Source organism: Sapajus apella, unplaced genomic scaffold (assembly GCF_009761245.1).
Source record: "Sapajus apella isolate SASKATOON/1434 unplaced genomic scaffold, GSC_monkey_1.0 scaffold105, whole genome shotgun sequence".
NCBI lineage: Eukaryota > Metazoa > Chordata > Mammalia > Primates > Cebidae > Sapajus > Sapajus apella.
The window spans coordinates 3,514,233-3,530,062 of NW_022437045.1; the positions used below are offsets into that span (position 1 = coordinate 3,514,233).

Consider the following 15,830-nt stretch of genomic DNA (forward strand, 5'->3'; position numbering starts at 1 on the left):
ATAGGTATACACATGCCATAGTGGTTTGCTGCACCCCATCAACCTGTCATCTACATTAGGTTTTTCTCCTAATACCATCCTTCCCCTAGCCCCCGACCTCCCAACAAGCCTCAGGTGTGTGATGTTCCCCTCCCTGTGTCCATGGGTTCTCATTGTTAAATTTCCACTTATAAGTAAGAACATGCGGTGTTTGGGTTTTTGTTCTTGTGTTACTTTGCTGAGAATGATGGTTTCCAGCTTAATCCATGTCCCTGCAAAGGACATAACTCATTCTTTTTTATGGCTGCATAGTATTCTATGGTGTATATGTGCCACATTTTTTTTATCCAGTCTATCTTTGTTGGGCATTTGGGTTGGTTCTAAGTCTTTGCTATTGTGAACAGTGCTGCAATAAATATATGTGTGCACGTGTCTTTATAGTAGAATGATTTGACATATTAAAATTATAGAAAAACGTAAGAATGTAAGACATAACTGCTCTCCATCATAATTAGCAATTGTTAGCATTATGCTGTATTTCCTTCATATCTTGAAATAAAATATAACACTTTACATTTATATACATATATAAAGTTGGAAATTTATTTATCACCTATTTCCAAATTTCCCTTTGTTTTCTCACCCCTCAATCTTCTGACAACCACTGTCAAAAATATAATGGTATTCTTTCTTTTTAAAAGTTTTTATTTCAATACCTTTTGATACACAAGTGGTTTTTTTTGTTACATGGATGAATTATATAGTGGTGAATTCTGAGATTTTATTGCACCTGTCACCCAACTGGTGTACATTGTACCTAATGTGTAGTGTTTTATTTCTATTGCTTTCACCGTGCTCCTTGTGAGCCTCTAAAGACCATTCTGTATACCTTTGTATACTCATAGCTTGGCTCTCACTTGTGAGAACATCTAGTTTTTGTTTTTTCTACTCCTGTGTCACTTAGAATAACAACATCCAGCTCCATCCATATTGCTGCAAAATACATTACTTTTTCCTTTTAATGGCTGAGTAGTATTCCACTGTGTATATACATTTTCTTTATCTACTTGTTAGTTGATGGGCACTTAGGTTGGGTCATCTTTGTAATTGTGAATTTTGCTGCTATAAACATATGTGTGCAAGTGTCTTTTTCATATAGTGACTTCTCTCCCCTTGAGTAGATACCCAGTAGTGGGATTGCTGGGTCAAATGGTATATCTCCTTTTAGTTCTTTAAGTAATCTCTATAGTGTTTTCCATAGAGGTTGTACTAATTTACATTCCCACCAGCAGTGTATAAGCATTCCCTTTTCTCCACATCCATGCCAACATCTATTGCTTTTTCACTTTTTAATTAAGGCCATTCTTACAGGAGTAAGGTGGTATCTCATTGTGCCTTTAATTTACATTTCCCTGATTATTAGTAATGTTAAGAATTTTTTCATATGTTTGTTGATCATTTATCTATATTCATTTAGACATTTTTTTGAGAAATGTCTATTCATGTCCTTTGCCCATTTTTTCATGGGATTATTTGTTTTTGTCTTGCTGATTTGTTTGAATTCCTTGTAAATTCCAGATACCAGGCCTTTGTCCAATGCATAGTTTGCAAATATTTTCTCCCATTCTGTGGGGTTGTCTGTCTACTCTGCTGATTATTTCTTTTGCTGCACAGAAGCTTTTTAGTTTAGTTAAGTCCCATTTATTATAATTTTTTGTTGCATTTTCTTTTAGGGTCTTAGTTAATAATTCTTTGCCTAGGCCAATGTCTAGAAGAGTTTTTAAAATATTGTCTTCTAGAATATTTATGGTTTCAGGTTATATATTTAAGTCTTTGATCCATCTTGAGTTGAATTTTGCATAAGGTGAGAAGTAGGGATCCAATTTTATTCTTCTTCTGTATATGGCTTGCCAGTTTTCCCAGCATCAGTTATTAAATAGTGTGTCCACTCCCCAATTTATGTTTTGTATGCTTTGTCAAAGATCAGTTAGCTGTAAGTATTTGGATTTATTTCCGGGTTCTTTATTCTGTTTCATTGGTTTATGTGCCTACTTTCACGTCAGGACCATGCTGTTTTGGTAGCTACAGCCTTTTGGTAGAACTTGAAGTCCAGTAACATGATGCCTCCAGATTTGTTCTTTTTGCTTAGAATTGATTTGGTTATTCAAGCTCTTTTTTGCTTCCATATAAATTTTATAATTGTTTCTTATAATTCTATGGAAAATGATGTTGATATTTTGATGGGAATTGCACTGAGTTTGTAGGTTGCTTTGGGTAGTATGGTCATTTTCACAATATGGATTCTTCCAATTCATGAGCATGAGTACATTTCCATTTGTTTGTGTCATCTATAATTTCTTTCAGCAGTGTTTTGTAGTTCTCCTTGTAGAGATCTTTCACCTCCTTGGTTAAATTTATTTCTAGGTTGTTGTTGTTTTATTTTTCAGCTGTTGTAAAAGGGATTGAGTTCTTGATTTGATTCTCAGTTTGGTTGTTGTTGGTGTATAGCAGTACTACTGATTTGTGTACATTGATTATGTAACCTGAGACTTTACTGAATTTGTTTAGCAAATCTAAGAGTCTTTTGGGGGAGCCTAGGATTTTCTAGGTATATGATTATCTCATCCTCAAACAGTGATAGTGTGACTTCCTATTTTCCATTGGGATGCCCTTTAATTCCTTCTTTTGCCTAATTAGTCTGGCTAGGACTTTCAGAACTACGTTGAATAGGAGTTGTGAAAGTTGTCACCCTTGTCTTGTTACTGGTCTCAGGGGAAATGCTTTCAACTTTTCTGCAGTCAGCGATGCTGGCTGTAAGTTTGTCATACATTCTTTACTATTTTAAAGTAGGTCTCTTCTATGTCTAGTTTGTTGAAAGTTTTTGTCATAAATGGATGCTAGATTTTGTCATATGCTTTTTCTGCATCTATTGAGATAATAATATGATTTTTGTTTTTAATTCTTTTCATGTGATGTATCAGATTTATTGACTTGCATATATACTTGAATATATTCATCCCTGCATTCCTGGGATGAAACCCACTTGATCATTATATATCATCTTTTTGATGTGCTGTTGGATTCAGTTAGAGAGTATTTTATTGAGGATTTTAAAACCTACATTCATCAGGAAAATCAATCTGTAGTTTTCTTTTAGGTGTGATGTCCTTTCCTGGTGGTGTTATCAGGGTGATGCTGGCTTCATAGAATGATTTAGAAATGAGTCCCTCTTTCTCAATCTTTTGGAATAGTTTCAGTAGGATTGGTACCAACTCTTCACTGAATGTCTGGTAGATTTCAGCCATGACTCCATCTGGTCCTAGGCTTTCTCTTGAAAGTGTTTAAATTTCTCATTCAATCTTGCTTCTTGTTTTGGTCTGTTCAGGTTTTCTGTTACTTCCTGATTTAACCTAAAAGAGTTGTATACCCAGGACTTTATATATTTCCTCTAGGTTTTCTAGTTTATGCATATAAAAGTGTCCTGAGTTATCTTTTGTATTTCTTTTTAAAAAACATTTTAATTTTTTTGTGGGTACATGGTAGGTGTACATATTTGTTGGGATACATGAAATGTTTTGATACAGATATGCATTGTATAATAATCACATTATGGAAAATGGGGCACTCAAGCCCTAAAGCATTTATTCATTGTGTTACAAACAATCCAATTATACACAGTTTTTTTTTTTTTTTTTTTTTTTTTTTTGAGAAAGTTTCACTCTTGCTGCCCAGGCTGGAGTGCAATGGTGTGACCTTGGCTCACTGCAACCTGCACCTCCCAGGTTCAAGTGATTCTCCTGCTTTCACATGTGAAAACTCTGTAAGAGTTTCTTGGTTACAGAGAGTCTTTGTATGATGGCTTTCTCATGTGCTGGTTGTAGCAGCAATGTGCTCAGTGTGTGAGCAAGTTCACTGTTTTTTATGGGGTTGGGATGGTAGAGATCTTGTTTTTTTTTTCTTTTTTTAATTATATTTTAAGTTCTTGAGTACATGTGCAGAATGTGCAGGTTTGTTACATAGGTATACATATGCCATGGTGGTTTGCTGCACCCATCAACCTGTCATCTATGTTAAGTATTTCTCCTAAAGGATGTTAGAGATCTCTGAAAGTTTTTATCATTATCATGTGGCATGCATTTTTAAAATTTATTTTCTCTCAGTATTTTATTTACTGGTTTGATAGTTCAGGCTTCAGGCCAGTAGAGGAGGTGTCCCTGGGTAGAAATCAGTTGTGGCTAAAGCAGATGAGTAAATGCAATAACCAGTGGTGGGCAGAGGTCCCAGCATTGACAGAGGTGGCTGGAAGAGCTCTCAGTGAGTTACACTAAGTGGGCTTCTTAGGAGGAAAAGTTGGAACCACCTCAGCTCCCTGACAGGCCAGCAAGAAAGTTGTCCACCTCTCAGACACACTCCATTCCCAGTGCTCCAGCTATTCAGATCAGACAGGCAACTCTTTTCATTCGTAGGAATGTTGATGTTCCAAACAGGGCAGAATTCTGACTGTCTCTCATGCAAACCTGAACCTGGAGGTCGCTCCTCCTGTGTGGATGCAGTCACCCTCATCTGTTCCAGAAAGACTGTCTATAGTTGCACCCATACTGTGTTCCCATGGGGAGGAGCCCCAACTGTGCCTGCAGTGGTGGACAAGAGTGGAAAGAGATCTCCTTCTCCAAGGCCCTTAAGGCACACCAGGGCTGTCTGACTGTTGGGTTAGAGCTGAAGACTTTCCCTACTGTGCCCAGCACTGCAACTGTGCCTATGTTGAAAGAAACTTCCCACAAGCAGACAGATCTGGTACTTAAGGCCTACTGTCCAGATTTTTTTAGCCCACAGGGTGTTCCCTTGTTGTGGTTCACACACTCCCCCTTCCCCTAGGAGTTGGAATCCCTGAAAGCCAGACTACTGTGAGGGCTGTTGCTCCTCTGGATCTAGCTGCCCAGTAAAGTTGCCACACTCCAGGCTGCTGTTGGGGAATGTCTGCAAATCCTTAAATCTGCCAGCAGTGGGTAGCAGCACCAACTCTAATGGGGGTGACAGGGAAGTGACATCGACTCTTTGAGATTCCTTGATTATTGATAGCTATAGTGTGTTGGTTCTCTTGAACTTGGTTAGAGTTGTAATGACCCAGTCATATGGACAAATTCAGGACCTCCTGGTTAGCCAGAGTGGTGGAGGCAGTAATGATAGCTGAGATCATGCAGCCCTCTTCTCCTTCCTATGTACAGTGTTATTCTACCAGGAGATGCTATAGTGGACTGTGTTAGATTGGCTGGCTTCCAGGCATGAAGTGACACTTGCAAAACAGCACCAGCTGCAGTAGTAGCAGCGGGACTTTTGCTTACCTTATGTTTCCTAGGGTGGGTACTCTGGTTTCTTAGGCAATAGGTGGGGCCATATAGTTCCTAAGAGTTTCTGTGCTTTGTGTTAAGCTATCAGGGCTGGTGATAGGGCAAAGCCATGTGGGGGTAGTGGGTTTGCCCTGAGTCTCTGTATGCAGACCCTTTGGGTGTCGAGGAATGGGAGAAGTTCTCAGGCTACTGGGTTGATGTTCCAGAGTGGAGTGTTGCTGCCTCTGCTGCACAGAAGAGTTTATGCAGGAAGTGAACCCCACACAGGTAGCAGTTAGCCTCACACAGATCCCACATTCTTGGTGAAGCAGTTCATTCCCGCAGTGTTTATTAGCAGTGGACTAGGTTCCAGTAAGCCTGCACTGAGAACTCTCATATGCCCCAAGTCACAAGCTTTTGCCATGGACATAGAAACTGTGGCTTTCAGGCCATGCCCCTCTCCATCCCCTGCAAACCTGGGCACTGGGCTTCTGTACTCGCTCCTGCGCTCCTGGCTGCAGCCTGCTTTTCACTCTTTCCTGTCCTGGCCCTGGCCAAGGGAGTTTGTCCACACTCAAAATTATAACATGAGCCCCACCTGGGGAGTTCTTTCAACATGTGATCACTGCCTGAACTTTTTGGATGTCATCCACAGGGCTCCCTTTGAGGAACAATAAGCAATGGCCTCCCTCAGTTTGTGCTGAAAACTGGGAGTGCATGCAAGTGTCTTCCTGCTACTCCTCCTACTTTTATATTTCATGATCCTCCCCAAGTCAGTTCCTACACTAGGTAGGGTTAAAGTCTTCCCCTATGGCCTGGACTTTCAGGGTCCCCAGTTGGGGTATATATCCTGTAGGCAGTGTCTCTCCATTTCACATTCTGGGGACTCACAGCCCTTTCTCTAACTCATGGTGAAGGCTGCAGTCTCCTGCTTCCTTCAAAAGGTCTGTAGATTCCTTCGGTTTTCTTGTTCAGTTCCTGTGTCACTTCTGGAAAAAATGTTCACTCTGTCTGGTCCTCCTTCTAAGCCAATTTTACATAGATGACCATAAAGATAGATTTTGTTCAGGTTTTGAAAAAATCCCAACAATACATAAATTGTATATATTATTCTATAATACTCTCTTTTATTCAACATTTTGTTTTTGAGATCTATATAATACCTGAAACTTATAAAATTGGTCATGTGTTTTTAAAACAAACATCAATAGCTAATAAATGGGCTCTACAATATTATTGTGAAAATCAGCACCAACCAGGTGAATTTGCTGCAAGCAAGATTTATAAAAAGAACTCAGCAAAGAAGCATGACTGAACTGTGAAACCAAATGGAAGGGGCACAGATGCAGTGTTCTACAATAATGATAATCATTATAAAAATGCTGACTTGAAGCATATTTTAGAGGCCAGCTGCTAGAGAAAGCATTTGATTCTTTCTTTCATATGCTGCAATGGACAGAGTCTCCCGGGGTAGTGATCCAATTTGCCATATCCTTAGGCTGGTTCTGTCCAGCGCTTGAAATGAAAAGTTTCCCTATTAATGGCAGTCCACCCACACCATCCATAATTGGAACTGCAGTGCAGCCACCTCTTTGAGGCCTCCCACCGGTGCACAGAGATGGGAAGGGATGTGGCCCATCTGGCCAGCCTCTGTCTCAGTTACTGTCCTTTGGGGAACATAATGTATAATAGATTCAGTTTCAGTGTAGATGCTATAAAAGATCAGGGACCTGAACTTTTCATGTGAAAAAGGGACAATGGGCCCACTCCAAAATATTAACAGATATGTGGGAAAACTAATACATGTCTATCATTTTACCAGCAGCAAATGTATTTCTACAGAATGAATAGAGTATTTCTATTGGCCTTCAGTTATATTTCCTGGCTACAATGTTAAGACATCATTTCAAGCAATGATACTTGAATTACCTACATCTCATATTTCGGAGATCTTTATGACCTTAAAAATTGAATTTCAGGGTTTTTTATTTTTTTGGTACTTTATAGGAGCTTTTTACTCAGAATTTTTATTCTCATTGAATTTGAGTTACTTAAATATGGGAGAAAAGACCCCTAAGCCATTTACTTGAGTTAAAATGTCAGACCCTATAATTTTCCATGCAAATGTAGATGAATAGCATGATATCCCATATCTTATCATTGCCCTAAGAATTTCTATTCACGCTTCAAATTATATCTCAAACTTGAACTCTTTGAAAATAGCTGCGAAGATCTCTATATGTTAGTATAATGTGTATGCTTCTGAGCTCCCATAGCATTTTGATTTTGTGATTTTTTTATCTTATAGTAGTTTTCACTTTCTGTTTAGAATCAAGAATATATTTTGTATAAAATGTGTAACTCCTCCATCTTATTATATTTCACATTGCTTGTAGGAAGAAACTGTCGAATTAAGTTTTCTATCCTCCACAGTGTCTATTACAATGCCAGACACATAGTAAGCTCCAGATAAGTAAGAATTGATGAAATGTATGAGCAAATAAATGAATGCCAAAGGATAGGCTTTTGAACACCAGTAATCTTAAAATACACACGAAATATTTAGTCTTCTTAAATGAAATGACATACTCAAATTGATTATCAGCTTAAATGTTATATTATATAACTCTAAGATTTTAAATTATAGTTAACATTTAATAAATAATGGTCAATGTCAAGAGTATTTACAGTGACACATCTTTCTGTCTCTCTATATATGATATATGTATATATGTATTGGAAGACAGAGAGAGAGAGAGAGAGAGAGGGAGACAGAGAGAGAGAGAGACCAAAGGGTAGAGAGAGAGCTAACTAAAGGGAATGGAGTGCCTATTGCAGGGAAATTACTCAATTACTCAATTAAGTTCTTTTGTTACCTCATTTATTCTGTACTTAAAATATTTGCTACATCATTTATTCTATACTGATGCCTTTATAAGCCTTCATGTAAAATATTTTAAGTAGCAAATAAATAACAACATAGAGAAGCAATATAGAATTGTTTGTGGAATTTGCAGTAAATCAGACCTAAGCCCAGTCCATGAACCATCATTTTCTCAATTACCATTAGCAACAGTCTCTACCTCTTAAAATTGCGAGTATTATAGAAAATGATACATACTTAGGAGAGTTAATACTCAGAAAGTACTAAATAAGTACTAAGTATTAAGGCTTTATAAAAGTATATTTTAAGTATAGAATAACTACTTATTCTAGCTAATAAAAGTTACTTATTCTTTAGTCAGTAAAAGTTCCCAGTTTACCTAGTAGAAACAATTGCATAAAGCTTCAGTACCATGTTTGAGGTCACATGGCTCTTAATCAGCAGAAGGCACATATATATTAAGCATAAATAAATGAAATATTAGTAATTTCTCTTAGAACCACATCTATCAGAAGATTATTCATTTTATAATTAGAAAGAAGTTAACAAAAACTAATGTGTCAGTATTTCCAGAGGGTAAAATTTCTGGGACCACAGTTTGAAAAGTCTAAAGACAAACCAAATTTATGTGAATTGAAGTTATATATTGACCACTTTTGTCAATGTTAAGAAGAACGTTTTCTTCATAAACCATGATATTTCATGACACACTAACTTTTGTTGTTGTTGCTATTGAGAAATAATTATAGATCCTTGAACACACAAAGCATGCATATGAGAGCAAACAGTGCATTTTACTGATGCACGCAGTATCTTTAGTGAAGCTTTGCTGCATGTTTCTGGCATCAGTTATTTGGATTAACTTTGGATCTAGTCTCTGTTAACTATATAATCATACACTCATCCAAAATTTCCTGGGCAACTAGATCTTACTTATTTTTTGAAATATGTATATAAATTTGTACTTTTGCATCTGGAAAGTTTGCACAACCAGGAGCCTCATGTAAGTGGATGAAATAATTGGCTAATGAGAAGCCCAGAATGATGAATAAAAAACCTTTCGGTAGAGCAATTGTATTAGTATCTTTGATTATGTCATCTTTTAATATCTTTGATTGTTTTATTGAAGCACACACTTAAATAATCATTCTAACTTCACAGGCTAATGGTACAATGTGTTTGTGTTAGTGATATTAATAATACACTATGGGGGGGTGGAAGACCATTTTTTGAGACCTGCCATAAAAGGGAAATATAAAGCAGTTTGTGGAATTTTCAGTAAATCAGATCTAAGCCCAGTCTGTAAACCAGTATTTTCTAAGTTGACGTTAGTAACAGCCTCTACCTCTTCAAATTGTGAGAATTGTAGAAAATGATACATGTATAATAACATGCTTAGGAGAGTTAGTACTCAGTAAATAGTGGTTATTTTTAAAGGAGATAGTTTTCTACATTTAAAGAATTTTCAGCAAACTGATTAATAGTAGAATGACTTCATTTAAAGACTACTATTACTTATAAAGTAAATTATATCAATAAATGAGTGAATTATATCCATATGGAATCCTGGAAGGCAGTAGACATTTTTGTTTTTTTATTTATTTTACTGTTTATCCATTGACCATGATTCATACCTGGTATCCATGATATTCACTTGACTTACACCTCCATTCTGTGAAATTCTTACATGTTGTTTTCTTTTGTCTTTTTGAGAAAATTCCATCTAATTCTCCTTTGCTCATGCTGCCCCTCTTACTTTTTCTGTTTGATCTTCTTCCCCAGGGACTGCCTTGTGGTCCCTTTTGCATTCCCGTTTTCATTGCCTTTATTGCCTTTCAATTTATTATGATACTTTCTTTCCTGATGCTTACCATAAGCCAATTTAATTTACCTTTATAAATGTAAATTTGTCTTCTCTTTTGTGGGTGCCTTTCCACCCCTTAAATGTAGGTAAATCCAAAAAGCTGCTTTTACCCTTTGTTTTTCTGATTTTATGAGTTTATCCTGAGAGGCACTACACACTGGTTTAACTAACTCTTGCCTTCTTGACTCTGACATCTTTAGCCCAGTCTTTTCTCCTGGACGACAAACTTGTATTATTCAGGGGTCTTTAGATAGAGAGAGAGAGAGAGAGAGAGAGAGAGAGAGAGAGAAGCAATGGGAGACATGTAAATATATAAGAGGAAATTTATTATGGGAATTTACTTGCACAATTATGGAGGCTGAGAAGTCCTATATGTAGTCTGCAAGCTGCAGAACCAGAAATGCTGGTATTGTAATTCAGTCTAAAGGCCTGAGGACTAGGGGAGCAAATAGTATACGTCCTGGATTTCAAAGGTACAAAAATCAGGAGCTCTAATGTCCAAGAACAGGAGAAGATGAATGTCCTGGTGCCAGGAAAGAGAGAAAAAAAATTGCTTCCCCTCTGCCTTTTTGTTCTATCTGGGTCCTCAACAGACTGGATAATACCTGCCCATACTGGTGAGAGTGGGTCTTCTTTACTCAGTCTACTGCTTCAAATGATAATCTCTTTTGAAAAGATCTTCACAGACATGCCCAGAAATAATATTTTTCCAGGTATCAGGGCATCCCTTAGCCTGATCAAGTTGACACAGAAAATTAACCATCATATGATTCTTCTCTTCAACTCCCTCTAAATATCTCCATCTTGACATCTCAAAGGTATTTTAAACTCACTATTTGAAAAGTGTCTGATAGTCACTAAGTTGTCAACACTCAAGCTAGAAACCTGGTAGTTACCCTTGGCTCTTCCTTTTGTCACACCACACATCTAATCAAATTCAGCTAAATAGTTTTGAAACTTCCCACCTGTCTTTGTCAACTTTGTCAGGCTCAGTTAAGATTCTTAGGATTGCAAGCAATAGAATATGTTTTGTGTTAAGTTGAGCACTTCATAAAAAATATAGACTGCTTAACAGCCAAATCTCTTAAAGGGAAGGAATGGGACAGCTCCAGGAACTCTAGAGATTTCTGGTTTTTCCCTTTGGAATTATAGTATTTGAAGAAATGTAGCCGTTGCAACAAACAACAGCAAAATCATATCTCCAACAAAATAGAAGCTTATTCCTCACTCATAGAAAATCCAGAATAAGTATTCCTCAATATCAGAAGACACTGTTTCAAGTCAAGATCAGAATCCAAGACTTTTATATGTGATACTGCAACACTACATGTGGTATTTAATGTACCTGGGTTAATTTGTTTGAAGTGGTGAAATGGGAAGGAACATGGAGAGTTGTACTTCGGTAATCACTGGCAAGTCTCAGAGGGGCCACACTTACCATCCATTCACACTTCACTAATTGGAAATCAGTCACATGGCTACATCTATCACTAAGAGAAGCTGAAATGTTTTCTAGCTGTGTGCAAGGGAAAACAGAGAGTAGGTTTGATAATCAGCTAGTAGTTTCTGCCAGAGCCTACCTTCCTGCCACTAATTATGTATATATCTCAACCTTCCTTCCATGACAAGAACATGCTCATCCCCTCTCCAGGAGAGACAATTCAAAGCCATCTCTAGCTTGGTTTCTTGAGTCCTTGATTGATGTGCAATTCTTACTATCAGGACATAAAATGACAACATCTGCAACCCTGCTGTTCACACCCTATATATGATGGCACAGAAACAGGAACAACACAAGGACTCCCGTTCGAAAATGAAAGGATAAAAGATAAATGGCAGACATATTCTGTTACAATTATGAGCTCTTGCTGGGCAAAATTTGCAAAGTCCTTACCATGGCTGACTGGCTCCTTGACTAGACCCTGATTATTCTATTTGCTGAGAAGAAAATTCTTAGCTGTGACACCTAACTTTATTCTCTTGTTTTGTTTTGTTGATGTGTACACTATCTTCAAATGCTCTAATTGGAGTGGACTTTGTGAGTATAAATTCCCTTGGGACTTTTGCTGTTTTTGTAGTTCTTTTCATGGTTAATAGTTTAGGCAGTACTGAATGTTGTTTTAAGACTGAACAATAAAAAATGTTTTGGTCCAAGGTCAAGTGTTCTTTCTATTATTACACAATTCCCTCAGAAACCAAAATTGCTTCCCATTTATTGTTTCCAGAAATCCTATAGGCTAATAAACATCTCCAGAGTTCTTTCCTAGGTACAATGAACAAGCCTGATATAGTTCTTGGTTTCCTAGTTTCTACTGATTTTTTTCCTCTAAATTGAATGGTGGTTTATTAAAGCCCTTTGAGACAGTAGGTGGGAAAGCCTGTAAATCTGATTTTTTGCTACATGGTTGTCACTTCCTGATTGATTGAGAAGTCTTCAGGCTCTTGTCTTTTGTAATTTGAAGTCCAGGTGAAGTTAATTTTGCAACCCTGCAAGACTCATGCTCCAGTTTCCATTCTATATCATCTTTGCTTAAAAAAATTGTAATGTCTTACTTTATTTCTTGTGATGCCTTGTTAAAAGTAGCCAAGAGAAGCCAACATATGCTTATCATTTACTTTTAGAAGTCAGGCCTTGTAGTCTTCCAAGTAACTGTAGACATATGTTTGACCAATTGTGTTTCCTCTACTTAATAAGATTCTTCCATTTTCCAGCCTGTGCTGTGCTAAGTGTTGAGACACTGGGGTTGTTTACCCAACCATCACCCTCAGACTGTGAATAGCTTAATTGGAAGAGCTTAATTTACTCATACTAACATCTGTCATAGCCAAGCAATGTAATTCATAGTTTATGTACCTAATATTTTTTTGTACAAATGAATGACATTGGTCAAAGAACTAGCCATTATATAGAGCATAATGAGGATTATTTTTTATTTTTATTTTTGAGAAGGAGTCTCACTCTGTCCCCCAGGCTGGAGTGCAATGGCATGGTCTCAGCTCACTGCAACCTTCGACTCCTGGGTTCAAGCGATTCTCCCGCCTCAGCCACCTGAGTATCTGGGATTACAGGCGCCCACCACCATGCCCAGCTAAGTTTTGTATTTTTAGTAGAGATAGGGTTTTGCCATGTTGGCCAGGCTGGTCTCAAACTCCTGACCTTGTGATCCACCCATGTCCGCTTCCCAAAATGCTGGGATTACAGGCGTGAGCCACTGCGCCTGGCCCATGATGAGGCTTTTTATCTTTACTAATCTATTTTATAATTGTTTTTCAACTATAAATTGAAAAGGTTGAATAAATCACCTACTAGCTGAAGTATTCTACATTTATAATGATTTATGCTTGCTCTCTATTCCTGTCACATTTGAACAACTTCCACACGTAATAGGAAACAAAAGTGAAGAGCAATGCAGGAACTAATGCATACATTTTCCTCTTCTTTTTTTCCCCTTCTTTTTTCATTCATTTAGAGGCCTGTATTGCTTTCTCTTGCCAAATTCTGCAAAGAACTTGCAAAGATCAGTAAAACATCTTCCATGTCGTCAATGAGCACTTGTGAAAGTAACAAATACAGCATTATTACCAAATTGTATATCCTAGCATCTTATATGCTATGGTACTGATTTCTGCAAAATGTTATGGAAATAAAGATTTTATCTTCTTAATGGGTATTAGATAAAGAGTCAAACAGATGGAAAACATCTGAGCTAGGCTTTGAAAAATCAGTGAGATTTAATAGAAATAAAATTATGGAGCAGGGCATTGCAGGCCAAGGAACAGCTTACAGAAAGGACATGAAGTTATGCAAATGAAACCTTATTTGTTTCATAATTAAAAATTCATCTAGGGTATGTAAAGTATTTTATTTTTCTTTTTTTGTTAAGAGATAAGATGGAGAAGTTGACATAAACTTACTTTTAATCCTTGTTGGTTGAGAAAAAATATTTCTGACTGAAATTTATTTCCTGCTGAACAACTTCAAAGATTAGTTTTGATCTATTACTCTTTCTCATTTTTTCAATTTTTAGTGAAAGGTGCTTGTGGTTTATCAGCTTCCTATAGGCATGTTCTTGTTTTTATTTAATTCCTTTCATAATCTTTGATTTCATTTCTTTTCATATAAGGTTTATAAGAAATTCTTGGAGGCTCATTTTAAAATTAACATCTGAGGTACTGACACACAGTATTGCATTTTCAAGGCAACATTTATAAATCCAATTTTCTTACTTTCGAATGCCCAAGTGAATTTGCTATCACTTAGCCACCACTTGTGTTAGAAAAGAAGAAGGAATGGATGGTAAGTTTTTAACAATTCTAAAGAAAAATAAAGGAAGCATTTTCTCCCAGAAGACTCATTGAAGAAGTGGCACGAACATCCAGGAAATGATTATAGACTAGGGGGACAATGCTTGAAGACTGGGGATGGTTGTTCAGAATCCCTGCCCCACAAAGCATTGTTAAGGCAGGATCAAGGTTGTCATGCCACGTATGAATAGTCCAGAGTTGAAAGACCAACGTAATAAATGTTCCACATTACTGATTATCCTCATTTTCTTTTGGCTTATCCTATTTTTGGAGTGCTACAATCATCTATCTTGCAAACCTGCCTCCTATTTCTAATTGATTTTAGACTCCAGCCTCAAGAGCCCATTTTCTTCTCACCTACTAGGAGACTGATAAATATTGGAAGGCATTTGGCCATCACAGCCTATGACCATTAGGAAGCAAGTCTCCTGGGAGGCCTTAGTGCTGTTGGCTGACAAGAGCCAGATGGGAAATAAACTGCTTCAGAAGTTCAGGGCTAAGCAATGGAATTACATTCTCGGGGAGAAGAGAAAATAAACAGAGCTAAATGTTAGGCTTTGGCATTCACTTTGCACTTTTAAGCCATGCATGGTGAGAGTTGCTGTGGGGTAGGACAATAAGTTTGTAAGAAGGTAATATCAAAACTGCTCAATTTGCTCCACTTCAGTAGTCTCCATTAGACTTCTGGCATTCCCTACACAAATTGTATTTTCTTTAATGCAATATGTATTCTTACTGGCTTGACATTTGAATATTTTGAGATTTTTAGTATTAATCTGCTTCGCATTCCTTTTCATAAAATAGCAGCCCCAGGATAGTCCCTTTCTAAGATCCTACCACTCTAATGTCCTGTGGTTCCATTGGCTAGTGGGATGTACCTACATATCCTTTCTGATGACCTGATGAACATGAGTGAATTTCCATCTCTCTTGGAAGTTTCTGGACAGTTTTGTGTGCTTGAAAAAGTTTCAATGATCCAACAAAATTAATTTCCCTAATAAAAAAAACCCCTATGATTATAGTATTGAACAGACAAAAACTGTTCTCCATTCACATTCATATTCTGTTTTGTAGGAAAAGTTCGAACTGCATAAATTATAAGCTGAGCTCATAGCAAACTCAGTATTTTTCGTGACTGTTCACTTGCAGTCTTACTTGTTCTCATGCACAGTTGCACACACTATTTACCAACTATACACATACACACACATACACAGACACCATTCTAGGGAAGAAAAAGGATAGCAATGTATGTATAGAATACACACATTCTATATGTATAAGTATACTTCAACTATGATCATATGTTAAAAACATACCATACATATATATGCATCAGAATTCATTTAATGTTTTAATATCTCAAATTCATGATTTATAAATTGACCAACTTCTATTGATGTATTTGTTATCTTAACCAGAGCTTTAAGAAAACTGAAGACAATGAATTGATATTTTCAGTAGCTTCTTA

General features: G+C 37.0%; 1 long non-coding RNA gene across 1 annotated transcript; it reads left to right on the top strand.

Moving 5' to 3' along the window:
- The first annotated feature begins 702 nt into the window (after positions 1-702).
- LOC116536910 lies at positions 703-11,072 on the top strand. The gene is made up of 3 exons (XR_004262866.1): positions 703-783; positions 5,866-5,868; positions 11,061-11,072. It is a non-coding gene; the product is annotated as an uncharacterized LOC116536910 (long non-coding RNA).
- Positions 11,073-15,830: the final 4,758 nt, after the last annotated feature.